At 31.9% G+C, this 17,522-nt stretch overlaps 1 protein-coding gene across 1 annotated transcript in view; it reads right to left on the minus strand.

The window, feature by feature from the left end:
- LOC125077115 (zinc finger protein Gfi-1b) overlaps nt 1–17,522 on the minus strand; it is a 55,073-nt gene that overhangs the window by 34,948 nt on the left and 2,603 nt on the right. The gene's annotated exons all lie outside the window — the stretch shown is intronic.

Consider the following 17,522-nt stretch of genomic DNA (forward strand, 5'->3'; position numbering starts at 1 on the left):
ATACCCCTTGAAAAAAACCTTATTGACTCACATTAGAATCTGTGACCTTCGCTTATAATCCTCACGGACATCCCACTGGACGTTCATTAACACTCTCGTTTCACTCGAAAATATTTAATGAATCAACTTTATTCAAACGATTAATTAAACGAAACTCATACAGAAGCCACTATAATGAGTCCTTCCGTATTTTTCATCCAACAATTAAAAGCAGTGAATCACTCAATTTTATATGGGTGGGACTTGAGATTAGCAGATTACAACTTGTTTCGTATGGATTACAAGCTTGATTATCATCAGTAATTATGACATATGCACTTGTTGTAAACTAACAAAATAAATTAAAGTTTTTAATACCAAAAGGACGTATATTTATACCGTTTTTATTGGTTAAAGAACGTTTTTTTACAGCGAATAAAGTGTCCGATGTTATTTGTGATCGTCTGCCGTATCGGTGAGAACAGATAGTGATCCAGGGTAAGGAGTGAGGAGGTAGTGAAGGTATTATAAACATCGGTCATTATTGGCGTGAAATCAATGACTTGCAATTTGGTATGTAGGAGTATTTCCATTAAAGGTTTTTGCAAATATATAGTAATTGTATGAGTTATTTCATTACTATAGTTTAGCACTACAAAGTGTACAGCAAAGTCGCTTCCCACTGTCTGTCTGTCCTTATGTTTGCTTAGATCTTTAAAACTACGCAACCGATTTTGACGCGTTTTGTAATAGATAGTGTAAATTAAGGGGAAAGTTTATATGTATACATGCATAATATAGTAGACATTCTGTAGTATAATTAGTATCAGCCTTGACCCATGCGAAGCCGTGGCGGGTCGCTAGTAGTAAATAAGATATTACTCGATAGTACATATATCTATGATGGTAATGATTTTACAATGACGCACAGCACGAAGCTATCCAAAACAAATTTATGGTCGAGATCTTCGTTACTTCATCCTAGTTCGATATTTGAAAAAAATGCTTATAAAAAAAAATGTGCTTCAATTCAAAAGTATAGTAAATATAGTGATGGTCATATAAATGTATATTATTTATTATTTCCTTTAAAGCATTATTCAGCTCACAAAAAATCGATTTATTATCAAAATATTTTACTACCATTGATAAGCTTGGATAAGCTGTGATTATTAAATCATTATACAAATTTTAGTGACATTCTTTATAAGTGACGACCGGATTATAAACAAAAACTCTATCGAGGCGCCTATCTGCCTGTAAAATTTTACCAGTTCAACCCACAAAATGCAAAAGTGATCAGTTCATCCTCGTGTTTCGGTTTGAAAGGAGAATGAGTTAGTGTAATTACGGATACAAAATGAATATCCTTTATTCATATTGGCTCGTATATACACTTTTGATCGTAATATTACCGTTTTATATACACCGGTTTCGTAAAGAAACAATTCAAACGGATCAAGGAACTCAGTAGTTTCTCTTGACCATAACATTTTAACACTATTACAAAAACAGCCTGTAAATTCCCCGCTGCTGGGTAAAGGCCTTCTTTCCCTTTGAGGAGAAGGTTTTGGAGCATATTCCACCACGCGGCTCCAATACGCGTTGGTGGAATACACATGTGGCAGAATTTCGGTGAAATTAAACACATGCGGGTTTCCTCACGACCTCACCGCCGAGTACGAGATGAATTAAAAACACAAATTAAGCACATGAAAATTCAGTGGTGCTTGCCTGGGTTTGAACCCGAAATCATCGGTTAAGATGCACGCGTTCTAACTGGGTCATCTCGGCTGAACATAACATATTGGTTTCCAAATATTAGGATTACATTGGTCACTGCTAATAATGTCACGGTAAGGTAAAGTTAATGTTGACCATTTAGTATCATATGGCCCATTCGCGGGACTGTTATTTAAACCATACTTGACTTAAACACACAATTAGTTCATTAATTCATTAATATTCAAAGACTCTTAAAGCTTATTATAGTTTTTCATTTAAATGTCACGTGGCTTATTATCACATGAAGCGGTTATAGCCGGTCGTAACTGGTTCGATTCGGTCAAAAATATTTCAAAAGGAAAACCGTAAGCGGTAAAATATTTCGTTGATGATTTTAATTAAAAACGATAAATTCCAATACGTGAAAAAATCATAGATAATATCATTATCGGGACGCATTTATGTAATCACTGCTACGGACACACGATAACCGTCGTTTTATTACATTTATCGCGTCTAATTGCGTGTAATACCGTGTACTTGATAGGAACTGTCAAACGTATTCATTTTTGTCAAATACAAATATTATGATTAATTATTTCAAAATATAAATAAAATTTGCATTGTATATGCCTACAGACCAATTGGTAAGACGCGTAAATCGTAATCGAAGATTACGGCCAAGCACCATTTAATTTCCAAACGCTCAATTTGTGTAATTCTCATGCCAGCTAATAAAGGATAACATCGTTATGTATCTTCAATATTCCGAATAAAATTCTGCCAATGTAAATTCTCTTATAAAAAATAGAGTACTCAGTCCAGCAGTGGAATATTTATTGGATGTTTAATTTTTTAATAAATCAAAATATATTCTTATACAAGTCGGCTCATAAAGGCACAAAATTTGAATCGGCATGTTAGTTTTGAATTCAATGTAAAGTTACCTTTGGTTTGGAAAGTAGATTCTACGGAAAAGAACCGGCATGAAACTCAGTGGTTACTCATTTCCACATTTTTTATATATCCTGCTTGGAAATCAAGAAATACTAAGTCCACGCTTTCTTATCTTTAATATAATCTTGTATCGAGTAATATACCTTGTTAATCAATGTTTTTTGACATGAGCTTTAAATTTTTTAAATAGCCTATTTGAATTAAGAATATTTATATTTTTATTCAATAAAAAAATACATCAGCACTATATACATTGATTACAACTAAATTTGTATTTTCTCAAGAAATATTAGAAAAGATTTATCGAGTAACGGACGGACATTTCGAAACAGGATAAGGATGATAAGAGCAAGGACAATCAGTGCTGCATCCTCGAGGAAGAGACCGATTCGATGGCGCCAGAGCGGCGGCCTCGGGCCACTAATGTAGAATTATGGTAGTGTGACTTTGAAGTTCACATCTTTAACTGACACAGTTTATTCTTAAACAATATGTTGAATAAAAATTAAATTATAATTCAATCAATATAATAAAATCACATAATTTTAATTGTGTTTGTCGCAAATAATGAATACTTAACAAATATATTTTTGTTTAAATCAAAATTAAAATTACAAGAGTTGTATTTGTTTCGAGTGAATTCTTAAATTACTATGTAACGATCATGTGTTACATAATATGCACTATTAGACCAAATAGATGAGAAAATATTACTATAAAGTACTTAACTATAGAATTGTACAAAAGTTTTACGAAGATATTTTGTGGACTATTGATTGGTATGGAAGTTTTACGTACAATTTAAATTCATGGCGATTTAACAAAGTCATCGATTTTTTAATATGAATTTTCTTTTATATGTAATTGAGGATAGACAACTTCTTATAAAACTACAAATAGAATTTGTAAATTTGAAACCAGGATCAATAGAAAAATTCCGAGCTAATTCAGTGAGGTTTTGTTTAATATTTAACGTAAAACAAATACACGAAGTCAAATCAAAATACTTTTCATATTTAATCGAATAATCTTTTACTTTTACTTTTAAATCGTGAGGTCTGGAAAGTGGATTATACCGAGAGGAACCGATTAGAAAAATCTGTAAGTATTGTTTTAGTTAATCTATTTATTTTAAAATGAATTCCTATTTCCCTTAGTCACATCGACCTGGTTAAGAACGACTTCGATGATTTCTTTTTTTTTAAGTTATAATGATTTTGTAGAAAGTGCTAAACAAAAGAAAAATTCAAAAAGTATTTAAAGCATTTTAGTTGGTACACAAAGTATTTTAGCTGGTTTTAGATATTTCTACAATTGGCTCATATGAAACAAAATTGTCACACTGACCTTCAATCATCTATGAATCATAGACGTATCATGAGTCAGGGGTTCAGGAAATAAAAATGTTAAAAGCGAAGCGGGCCAAACGGCGCCAACACTGGTCAAGAATCAATGACCGGCGTCCGGCGCGGGCTCAGCGCTAATTTGTCGCTCGCAGCGCCAATTGTATCACAGCTTCCTGTCTTATGTTTTGGTACAAATGATGCTTACTGATCAGCTACTATAATTTTTTTATTAATAAAGTAATCTTAATTGAAGGAATTAAACTAAGCTTTGTTGTTAGCTCTTATTGTTGCCCTAATAAGTATACACTTAAGATGCATGAATGGTGGGTTTACGTTAAATTTAGAAGTAGTTTAATTACTGAATGTTAATCCATCAATAGCCACACTATTTTCTTAAGTTGATAAATGATTATAGATAAAGTAATCTTAATTGAAGAATTTAAACGAATCTATGTTATTAGGACTTACTGTTGCTTGATGCTTAATTCATTGTTAGGATGTTACGTTAATTTTTGATTGATTTTTGTTACTCGCTGTGTCATTTTTTGTAAGTTCGATCTTGTTTTCTTTCTGTAAGAAATTATACATTTTATACGCGGGCGAACGGGGAAATGGAGCACCTGATGGTGAGCAGTCACCATCGCCCATGGATCGCACTCTAAACAGTACATCGCCAATACCAACCACCAATTTAGCGAACTAAGTCGTTATGTCTATTGCGCCTGCTGTTACGCTGGCTCACTCATCCTTCAAACTAAAACATAACTTTACAATGTTCTGTTCGCCGGTATAATACGTGAGTCGTATGTACTCAGATGCGCAAAGACCTACCGCCAAGTATACGGTGAAACTTATTGTTACTAGATTAAACTAATTTGGTAATTCTTAATGTTGTGATTATTTACTGTCGATGATACTTGAAAATTTATTTTGTAAGATTATTAAAATACTTGTTGTAGATTTTTACTGATACTTCCTTTTGTAAATCAATATCGCTTTCATTATTAACTTACGCCAGGTCCAAAACGTCGCGTGCTACCGAGACCCTAAATTTAAACAGGCCTCATCAATGTTTATACATCTTGCGTTCAAAAATATAAATTACGTAAATTTTTGGGACTATTATATTAAAGACAGATCAATTCATATTTAACATACTTCAATAAAATTAGAAATTATTTTTGGTACCAAACAGAGCCAAATATAGCCCATCATACTAATTGTCATAGATTTCGTCTGAATACAAGACTCTTCTTGAATAAAGAATTATATATATGGCATCGGTGTGCTGGAGGGCAAATGGTAATTGGTCACCACTGTCCAAAGACATTGATTGGTGCTGTATGAAATTTTAACCAATTCTTACATAATCATCACCAATCTTTGGAACTGAGATGTAATGTCCCTTGTGGCTGTACACTTCCTCACTCACATCGGATACACACACTTCAAACCGGAACACAACAAAACTGCGTATTGCTGCTTGATAATAATAATAATAATCGTAATATACGATAACTTGGTGGTACATGTCCAGACAGGCTTGCATAAAGCCCTTTTGAGACGTCCTGTTACAATAATGGCTTAAATGTAAATATGAATAACTAACTTAAGTCCAGAAATTAAAAAGTTACTCTTTTTCAATACAATTATTGAATACTGCATGTAAATCAACCATTACTTACTCTACGATTTTTATCATTTTATCATTTATAATTATAAGAATTGATATTTTGAAAATAGCTCACAATTTAACAAAAATAAGAAAAATGTGACACATGAAAAATAACGATAATTATAACGAGATATTTAAGTTTACTGATAGGCCAAATTGAATCATAATATCCTGATGTGAATTTAACAACCGAGATAATTTAACAGTTGGATAATTTACAATGTAAACAAAGACGTTTAATGAAAGACGGAATCAGAACGAAGAAGGAGAAAGGTTAATTGAAATTGTATCTATAAATAGTATTCCTAAGAAGGACCAGATTAATCAACACTTAGTATTGTAACGTTAGAGCCAACACTCCAAAACAATAACGTTATGAGTTAAAAGTCGACTATCCATTGAACGTACGGCGCGACGTGTCCTTAAAACATTAAAACTTCATATAATAATTTTAACATCGTTATTTAAATGATTAAATAAAATAACTTTTCGAAATACCCGATGCGATGCCCGTTTTATTTCATTATTATTTTATTTTATTAATGAAACAAACATTATTGTAGTATTTTGTGTGTGTTTAAATGCCGCGTAACAGAGAAAGCTATAGGTTTTTTTTTTCAAAGGAATATTTTGATTGTTTATTTAACTATGAAATATAAAGCAGCTGTTTCATTAACGTAAAACAATAAGCAATAAGTGGTATGTTACTATTATAAAATATAATCGATGTTAATTTTAAGATAAAAAAATTAAATATCCACGATTCGGGCGTCCAGAAGGATCGCATAAAAATATGTATCTTAGAAAATCGATTCCTCGACTGTTAACACAGATTAAATTAGCCTTTAATATAAATTGGTATAGTGTTTCTCGTCGAAATGTCGACGAGCTCAAGGAATAAGTGCTTGCTACATGAGCAAGATACTATTTGGCGCTATGTTTCCTGTGAAGAGGCAGACTTTAGCTGTCTATCAGACGGCGCCAGGGCCGGTGGCGCCCTCTCAAATAACGCCACTCCCGCTGATCGTGTGATCGGTCATTCAATTACGATTGACTTTATTGCAATTGTTATCGTAGCGGATGCAATTTTTTAATATTTATCCAGACACGAGGTGGTTAATAATACGAGATCGTATCAGGTGACCGTCAGTTGATGTGTTAATAGTCTCACGGTAGGGGTTTGTGGGCACGCAAGTACGTAAGGGCATAACGATCAAATTAAAAACATACCTACCGAGTTATTTTTAAGTAAGTCTGTTGTGTGGTTTTAGATCTGTGTCAAAGCCATCACTATATAAGCTACTACTAAATTAATATGATCTATAAACATATTTTATCAGAGGAATATATTTGCACAATAATACAAAACTTATTTCATCAGTTCTCACAGTGTCAAATAAAAAAAGTTATTCGTATGGATAAAAATACCTTAGGTATATAATTCCAGAGCTATTAGAAAAACAATATTCTTATAAATAATAATTTATTATTATAAAAAGAAACAATTAATTAATTTAATACAAATAAAATAATAATTTGTCTGTTATTTACCGTATTTATGAATGACCGTTAAATAATAATAATATTTACGCAATGATGAATGTGGTTACGAAATGATTATTTAATTATGTTAAATAACCACAAAATCCTCTTTTATTACTCAAATTAACACACTATTTATATATAAATATGTAGCTTCGAACCACTGAGCCGAGATGGCCCAGTGGTTAGAACGCGTGCATCTTAACCGATGATTTCGGGTTCAAACCCAGGCAAGCACCGCTGAATTTTCATGTGCTTAATTTGTGTTTATAGTTCATCTCGTGCTCGGCGGTGAAGGAAAACTACGATGTTTTAAGGACACCTGCATGTGTGAAATTTCAACGAAATTCTGCCAGATGTGTATTCCACCGAAGCGCATTGGAGCTGCGTGGTGGAATATGCTCCAAACCTTCTCCTCAAAGGGAGAGGAGGCCTTAGCCCAGCAGTGGGAAATTTACAGGCTGTTAATGTAAAAAAAAAAAAATATCTTTGAAATATTAATATATTTAATTCAATGCAAACGAACCCATGAGCCAAGATTAGTAAAGTAATATAATCTGCATTACTAATATTGATTAATACTGCTCGTGCTCGATGACCCATAATTTGATACTCTAAGTTGGGGGTCTGGAACACACAAAACAAGAATTCCAAGACAGCAAATAGTTACATATTTGGTATTTAATTCTCTAGTATTTATTACGATTAGAATTTATTGCAATAGTCTGTACATTACTTTTACAAGTAGATCTGTCTCAGTCTTAATTAGTTTCTCTTTGAACATCACATCGTGTGTTAAAGTCAAACATCAATAAAGGTGATGCTAGTTCGGTTATTAATATCAAAGTGTACCGAACATACCAATATTGCTCCTAGTTGAGAGACAATCGGCCGTTCATCACCATCAATGGGGCCGAGTTCATTCATTGAATTATTATTAGCAAATGAATTACAATTGACAACGTAAATCATCATATTAGTTTGTCAGAGGAATTTGTTACTTATTACGTCGTTCGAGGGACACATATCTCGTGCATAGTTTGTTCATTTCGACACGGTTAAGTGCTGTATGGAATCGTTCGATGAAATATCTCCGCATAAAGTAATGGAGACGTATTATAGTATTTTTATTAATATGAAAACAATTTTATGACTTAATATCGTCGATCGATTCGTTTAAAATATGAAGTGAAAAATGTATATAACTTTTATCGAAGCAATTACATAAATAGTTGGTATATTTTTAGTTTATGTACGTTTTAGGAATTTAAAGGATCGGTTAAACAATTGGTCGATTTGATTTCCTTTAAATATTTGCATATATTTAATAAAAACCAAAAATGCAAACATTAATTTTATCGTGCATAAAATATATCGATAGCATCTCTAAAGATTTCATCTGTTAATCCAAGTGTTTCATTACACGGAGCCTGGGTGGTCACAGTACAGGAGCGTATTATAATTGGCTACAACGACCCACTCATGACAATCTAGAGAATTCAAACGGAAGCCAAGATCGCTTTACTGATAAATAATCACACATTACCACCAACTTGGACTATTTGTTTGTCAACATTGTCGAATGAAACAGGTCAAGATGAAAATAATTTAGGTATTATTTCATATACTTTAATTCAAAACGAATTAACGAAACTCTCTTGAGAAGATTCTTCTGTTTCCTTTGCTCCAATGTTAATAATGATACGTGATAAAAAATGAGATAATATTCGAATTTCTCATTGCAGAAATATCATTGATGGCAAGGAATGCATGAATCTTTGTTACTTGTGTTCGTTGTTGACCGTTCTCATTATCTTGGTGACGCGCAGTCTACTAGGTACTTCTTATCTTAACCAACACACAGACTCTTTATTTTCTCGAACAAGACTTTTTATTTGCGAAACATTCGGGGTCAGCCGGGTCGCTCCTTCCTGACTTCGGAATATTCGATATTTTTATTAAACAATGTTGCTTTAATTAATACTAGTGTTTCATGCCTAATCTCTTCTGTGAACACAATCGCGCTAATAGAGGAAGTTGTTGATTGTTGGACTTAATTAATATTTACCATATAATCTTGCTTGGAAACAAAGTATATGGTCTCATTGAATTGCTAATTACGACAAATTCAGACACATTTGAAAAAAAAATACCGAAATTAAATGTCGCCAGTAATCGTGCTGAGCATATTTTCTTTCCTTCAGGTCAGTCAGACCGGTATTATTTTATCTGTATAGCTAAGATACCTATTACAGTATATACTGTACTTCATAACGTAAATTTTTATACCAACTTTAATCCTTGTACAGTGTGAACTATTTTTTATTAAATAATCGAATCTTTCTTACAAAATTTACCCCATATTCAGTTCTATTATCAAAATTTTATAATCATCGATTTCAGTTTTAATCCTTCTATTACCGAACATTCTGAAATTTTTAATAACTAATTTGGAACATAAAAAGCACCGAACAGTTATTATCAAAGAGAATTGGAAACGACAATTCTCTTTGATAAGAACCGAAAGGTTTTTTTCAAATCATCCTCTGGCAAAATCCATCCGTCTAGCCCACGTCTAATCAAGAGTTAGCTGAGGTTCCCACGACACGCCTCCTACGCATGCTTACTCACAATGTTTGTCATCTGCTCTAATTGATCTAAGATCTAGTTGTGAATTAAATCGTGGCTCATCAATGTCTCTGTGTGAATATGGTTTTTGTGACTCATTTATTTTTTTTGGTTATATTATTTCGATGGCAGTTTCATATTAATCCATTAAACGGACTGCAAAGGTAATTATTTTAAATGCTGAAGCTGATAATTTTTATGTTAACGAGAAACGACCTAGTATTTTTTTATCACTAATTTTACATACTTAATTTTTTTTTTAATTTGAATTACGAGTTTCAGTTGTGACATGTTGTTCTCTAAGTAATTGGAACCAAAATATATTTGGGAGTAACACTAGTACGTTCAGTCTTAAATGTTTTAATTGCTGCAGTATTTTGCAAATCTATTTACCGCTACACTACGAATTGTCCCATTTTGCCAAAACCTTCAAAAAAGTTTTAGAAACAATTAAATTGTGCTCGGCTGATTGTCGTGCGAACGGCGGAACGGGTTAAGAGGTGTTAATTGTGCGTGATTGAATGTTTTCTCAGGGCAGAATTTCAATTGGACGCAATTGTTTGTCTGCCTGTTCTTACCACGGAAACTGTTGTCTTCTCTTTCTCCGATTCGAATGCAATTTCATTTTCTCCTACCTCGTAGTCTTTGTCATTTACGATGTCATTTTATTTAGAAATTGATTTTAAGTCTTTTCACCGATTAATCAAGAGGATATAAAATATTATTTTTGTTTTCTTTAAGAGTATTCGTTTCGCAAGCTTTGAATTTACTGAACCATGTCTCACAACTATTGTTAAGGTCAGGAGCACAAGTGGTGTTATAATAAAATCATTTCTGAAACCAAATCCCGTGAGACAGCGCTTGAGCGAATTGAGGTCAAAGTCATCGCGCTATACCATTATCGATACTTTACGCGTTATCATCTCAATTAACTAGAAGCGAAGCTTAAAAGAAAATCGATTATAATAATTTTACATGAAATACTATTAACCTTGATAAAGTAATCTATTCGAAGCTCAATAGATCTCAATAGAGATACTAACTTCGCAGAAATATATATTTAATCTAAATATGAAATAAAATATTGAACTATACTATTATTTATTACAATTATCGATGACTGCAAGCAGCATGTACAAAAACATATTACAATACGACAACAATAAGATAGAACAATAAGTACGACAATCATCGACAACAGAAGCATTTCAATCAATTCCATTGGCAGTTATGATTCATGTTGTAACATCGCTCCAGTCATTGGTCAGAGAGTCGCCGACGTTTGATGTCGGCCGCTCATTTCACAACCTAATTCGCCGACAGGAAGATTCTAATAGGGTTAAGATTTAGAGTTGTTGGGTCATAGGCGAGATGGATGCTACGACGTTTTGGGTGTGTTATATTCCCTACTATGAAAATTGGCGTTTCGTGATCATTTTTAATGAATCCTGTTAATTTGTAATCATTTTTGTTGTTGCCGCATGCGGATGGATTATTCATGATTTAATTTTTACTGATTCATAGAAATCTAATGTTAGATAAAACCTTCTATCGTATTTTCTTCCACCAGCGTTAGAAGTTTATTTTCAGGTTTAAATTCAAGACATTTATGTTTATTAAGATAATTATTTATTTTAAGTTTAACTCATCTATAAAATTAGCAGGTTCAAGCTTGGTCGTGGACTCCTAAAAATCCTCGCAATCAACTAATTATCTGCTCCGGACCGCAGCTTCAAAGGGCCCATTAATAATGAATTTGGGCAGAAAATCGCCTTTTGTGCGCGAAGGGATTTACGCCACGTGTGTGCCATTACCCTAATGGGTGGAATCTTATCATCGTCGCGAGCGTAATCAGAGCGAGATGCTTTGAGTGAAGGAATTAGTACTGAAAATTGTCTCTTGAGTTTTTTTACGTATTTAATATTTTTATCAGGATTACGTTTGAGGAGAACATAGATAAAAAATCACTAGATATAAGCAACATTATGCAATTACCATGTAATTAATTTTAAGTAATATTAAGTAGATTTAATTGATTAGAAAAATGTTGCATTGTTGTTAAGTGTTGATTATAATTGTAATTTATACTAAAATAATTTTCAATAATTCAAATTCAGCAATACATTATAATAACAAATGAAAAACTTATAAATTATTTCTGTAGTCAGTTTAAGTAGTGCGTCAAATTTAATTCGTAATTAAAGTGAAATCTTAAACTTAATTACACACACACTACACACTTACACGTGTACACTTTTGAATTTGAACCGGCAATGGTATTTAGTTTAATTATATTTGATATAAAGTGTATTTAAATTTCGAATCGACCGTTATGTTATATCATGTCTAACTCATAAACAATTGCATCTTAAGCGAGGTAAAGTTGTTGTTGTAGGTTTGTTGTTTCTTGTCTTCAATGTTTGTCAAATATTTATGTCCCAAATAAAGATTTACTTACTTACTTACTTAAAGTAATCGATAGTGAATATTAAACGTCATGAAAAATTCCGTTCATATAATATTCACGTTAAACAAATCACAAGGGTATCCTTCTTCCATGATGTTTTCAACGAAATCTTTAATACATCAACCAATTACAGATCGGTGTGATTGACAGTCGTACACTTTTAATTTTATTACGCATTAAGATTTAATGCGTGGACGCTGAGTGTGAGAAGCGGATGTAGGATGTTGCCAAGGACATGCGACTTTATTGTCGTTTTGTGACGGCATGTGTTGCGACTTGCGAGAGAGCTTGCTGTTATTTTGCTCTATGCTTGATCGTTTCACGACTCTACATTATTCTCAATAACACTAGCATATTGTACTTATTCTAACGGTTTTTTAATATAATTATCGGTTTAGGCTTTTTAGGACTTTCATATGGCCCATCGTGATATGTGGTCACCCTAGCGTATAGACACTGATAACTTCTCAAATTATCGCCGCAAAAAATTAAATATATTACATATATATTATATCTTGTAATTATAATGACTCATGTTATAAATCCGAATACTATACACAATATTGATGGCATAGTCCTATCTAACAGTAATATGTTTATATATGAACTAATATAGATGTAAATATATACACAATTATATTTATTGATTGACGAAGATTTATTCTAAAAAATAAAATTATATCGAGCTAATGTTACGTACAGCATTCCATTTAAATACTTTCGACATACGCAATCGATCGATTCGACATTTCTACCACAGTTGCGATGTCAGAAATAAATCGGTTAGACCAATAATAGAGGCGCGTGTCGCCGTTAATTCATTTAGGGTGCCTAGTTCGAATACGAAATTGGATTTCCATTCTGATGATGGATGGAAGCTCCCAAATCAGAGGATATATGAGGAAAGGCGAATTTTGCTTCGGATTTCGAGTTTCGTTTGTATCAGAAATGAACGGAAAATATATAAAAACTTTGAAATATTAGGATACACAGTTTTTTAGGGATGCACAAAATTGGGTTGTTTTTTTTTTTAATTTATGGTCATATACAAAGTGATTGATTGGTTGTTTGAAGAAGTTAACTCCTTAGACTATGATTTGTATAAAAAAATTGTATATTTGACAAACATAGAACCAATAATTAATTATCTTTTACGACAACCTCAATACCATAAAAAAATGAAAATTTATATGAAAATTTTTTAACAATATTACAGTTCCAACAAATACTTCAATAAATTATTAAAAAACACTCAAGTCGTTACACGTGAAAGAAATAAAACCTATAAATGTTTTATTAAATATCGAACGTCAATTTATTTAAAAAAAAAAAATACAAAGACAATTTCGATTTTTAAAATTCGTTTCTATAAATGATTTGTTCATTAATATCTATTCGTTACGAACATTATATATAAATATGTCTAATGTATGTAGGTATATGCAATCGTATTAAAAATCAATGTAGCCAGTAATATAGAGGAACAACGGACAAATTCAATAATAGCCGGTGTTCGATCAGACAAATCCGATTATGACCGGGATCAGATGTCTCGTCCCGGGGTATTATATTCGATGGGATTACGAATGTTTCTTTTATAATATTAATTGTTTTCTGTACAGATTACAGTCTTGTGATTGCGATTTATTATTTATTACGAAAGACTGCGAACGGTTCGTTGATTCTTTGAAAATACTCCAGATATACCTTTTAATAACTTTTGATTCCCTTGTAGAATAGAGAAAAAATTCTAACAAGAAAATAGGTCTATGACATACGCATTAATATACCGTAGACAACTAACTAATATTGATGAGTTTTGTCATATTATATACATATATATTTTTTTAGAACATTACAATATTTGAGACTATTTTAATTCGACAACTACTTGATAGGGATCATTGCAATCTTAAAGCAACACAATCTTTGGTGTGTTTCTTAGGTATACAAACAGTTGCGTCACAGTTGCGTTGTTTAAACACGTAAGCAAGCAAGCAAACTTAAAACATCAAGATTCCAACTCCGCAAATTCAATACATTCTACTTCAAAAGTGAATTAAATTTTGTTTATTTCAATACAGGATAAAATAAAATATATGATTAGTAATTGTATTAATAATTAAACGTTACTCAGTTTCGTGTCGTTTCTTCCTGATAGAATCTGTCCCCGAAGTGATATCTTTCTATTTAATTTAATCACGAAGCATAAAGATTCCAAATTGTGCGTAATTTTTTGATTTTGATTGATTTATTATCATACTGAATTTCATTCAAATAGCTCAAGTGATATTTTTGAGTTAGACAAATATATCTACGAATATAATATAGGCCTTATGTATAGACCTTCGTTAATTTTATTATATACTAAAATACATTTAAATGTTTAGCTTAGTTTAATAAAAAGTCTTTTTTTATATACTAATCGGAAGGTTATTTTTTTTAATTATTCGTAGCATCGAGAAATCGTAAATCGGACAGATAAAAAATTGGATCGATTACTTCTGCACATAAACAGCGCTGAGTACTATGACGCGCCGGAGCCATATAATAAGATTTAAAGAGAGAATAGTTAACACCTCATTTATTGGACATTGTTTTGCTATTTAAAGAAACATTAAATAATCTTTAAAATGGTAACGTTTAAAGTTACGGCCAAGAGATGGCGCTGTAGGTTCTTTGATAGCACTATCATATATATATATATATGGTAAATAAAAAAAATATTTATGAAAGTCAAATTTAAAAAAAAAGTGGTTTTTGTGTGATACTAGAAAACAACTTACTATTTTATAATAATAAGTTCGATGCTAATCTGTCAAATCGGAGGGACAAATGGTTTACCTGATGGTGAGTAGTCACCACAGCCCATAGACAATGGCGCTATAAAAAAATATTAACCATTCCTTACATCGCCAATGCGCCATTAACTTTGGGAGCTAAGATGTTATGTTCCTCGTTCTGCTTGGCGGTAGAATACATTATAAGTGGGTGGACCCACCGACTGTTGACTGACAACGACTGTCATTCCGATCCCTATTTATTTAAAAATTATATTTTACTTTAAACCGAATTTGTTACAAATCAAATTGTTTACGTGTAGTTTAACATTAATGCATTTGTATTGCAATACCGATGTTTTCCTTATTATTACAACGATACCTTTCGTCGATACGATATTGAAATACACGTTTAAGGGAAGTGTCATTGCTGATTTTAGTCAAATATTATTTCATAAAGTATTGTGTACACTACGTAAAGACGAAAAATATGTTAACTTTTTCAAAATACCGTTTAGTATTGGACGAACTTATCGTATCGTATAGCTATTATTACGATAAAGCGCTATGACTATCAGGAAATTGTAAATTAATTTTTAACTTGAGCTCTACATCAGTATCTCCTTTGTAGGAAGCCTTTGACCAATCACAATTGAGCTGAAACGTAATGGCGTTCGTTCCTAGTTCGTTAATGTGCAATCAGTAAAATTGTTCGTGGATTTGAAATCTTTAAATAATACTAGGTTTAAATTTTAAATTAAATATCGAATTTCGAACGTGGAAAATTTAAATTTAATTTTTTTTTTATCAGCCTTTGATAAATTTTATAAAAGTATTCACGTGAACTTACTCCTTTATTAAGTTGTAATGATAACATAATCTCTTTTAAATTTAAATAAAATGTCAATTCATTTACAAATAATTTACAGTTTTATATAAACAACAGTTTATGTATAACAATATATAAATATGTAACACTAGTTTTACACAATTTAATGTGTTAATACATCAGCGTGTTAATCCGGCGTTAGATTTAGTCTTAATATAGTGTCAAGAAATTGTTTGAATATGTTGCGCATATTACCTTTTAATAATGCACTATTTATTAAGTTCAAGGACTTTTTATAATGGTAGGCGAACGGTCAAAAGGGCCATCTGATGGTAAGTAGTCACTATAATCCATTAAGAATCACCAATGCACCGCCAACCATGGCAACAAAGATGTTATATCCCTTGTGCCTTTAGTTACACCGGCTCACTCGCCCTTCAAACCGGAACACAACAATACTAAGCATTGCTGTTTGACGGTAGAATATGTAACAAGTGGTACCTACCCAGACATGTTGCACAAACTGGTAGGGACCACTAATTAAATATTTTAATTATTTGTATTGATTATTGGCATTTATGGAAAAATAATAAACGACCATCCGACCGACTACCTCGTTGAGGTTAGTAGTACATTTCTATAAGAACTCATCTCGTACCTCATTCGTGAAATGTCTAAAACTGACATGTGGCGATGCTCTATTTTGATACGTATATCCTTTAAATACATAATTATTACACTCAAAGTTGTATATCACCTTATGACAATATATGCCTTGATTTCGTTTTTGTTTTTACGGCTAATAGCTCTACATTTATGATGTTAAAAAGTTTATTTTTAATTTTATTTATTGTTGAAATATTCTTTTGAATATTTAAAGATTATTTAAATCATTTTGCTTATACAATATAGTAACTGTAAATTCATCCAAGAGGCGACTAAGGGTATTCAAGGCCCACTGCATATCACCTGCACTTAGGGCTACCCGCACGGTGGCGGGTAAACCACCACGACAGCATTCCCAAGGAGGGTTGGTGTCAGGCAGGCGGCCGACCATAAAATCTTAAGCCAAAACCCTTAGCAGCATGGATATGATATAATTATTTTTCAGGACACGTTTGTCATCGGAGCAAAAAAAAAATTTACAACTTTTTGCATTGCAATCGGCATTAACATATTTTCTCAACTTCGATACGATATAACACAAGGCGAAATTTAAAGAAAAAGCCACTGTTCTGTCATGTTTTTAAATAAAACAGATTAAAAATATATTTCTAATTCGTTCGTTTAATAACAAACAAGTTAGAGTAATATTTAAAATTTTTGTCGTATTTTTCTGAACAGCTTAATACATTTTTTAGTATACATTTCCGTATTAACAATATTCGGCTGTATATTAAGGATATTTACATCTATAAACAGGATATATTTTGTTTAGTGTCAAACTAAATTAGTTCGAAAGAAATGACAGTTAGCGTTTTAATTAGGGATGTGAGGGACCGTAAATGTAATAATAAGTTATCTGTGCGATAAATACAAATAATTAAAGGAGTAATAAGATAATAATAATATGTTTTTTTTTATGAGATCGGTA

This window comes from Vanessa atalanta, chromosome 3 (genome assembly GCF_905147765.1).
Source record: "Vanessa atalanta chromosome 3, ilVanAtal1.2, whole genome shotgun sequence".
Taxonomy (NCBI): domain Eukaryota; kingdom Metazoa; phylum Arthropoda; class Insecta; order Lepidoptera; family Nymphalidae; genus Vanessa; species Vanessa atalanta.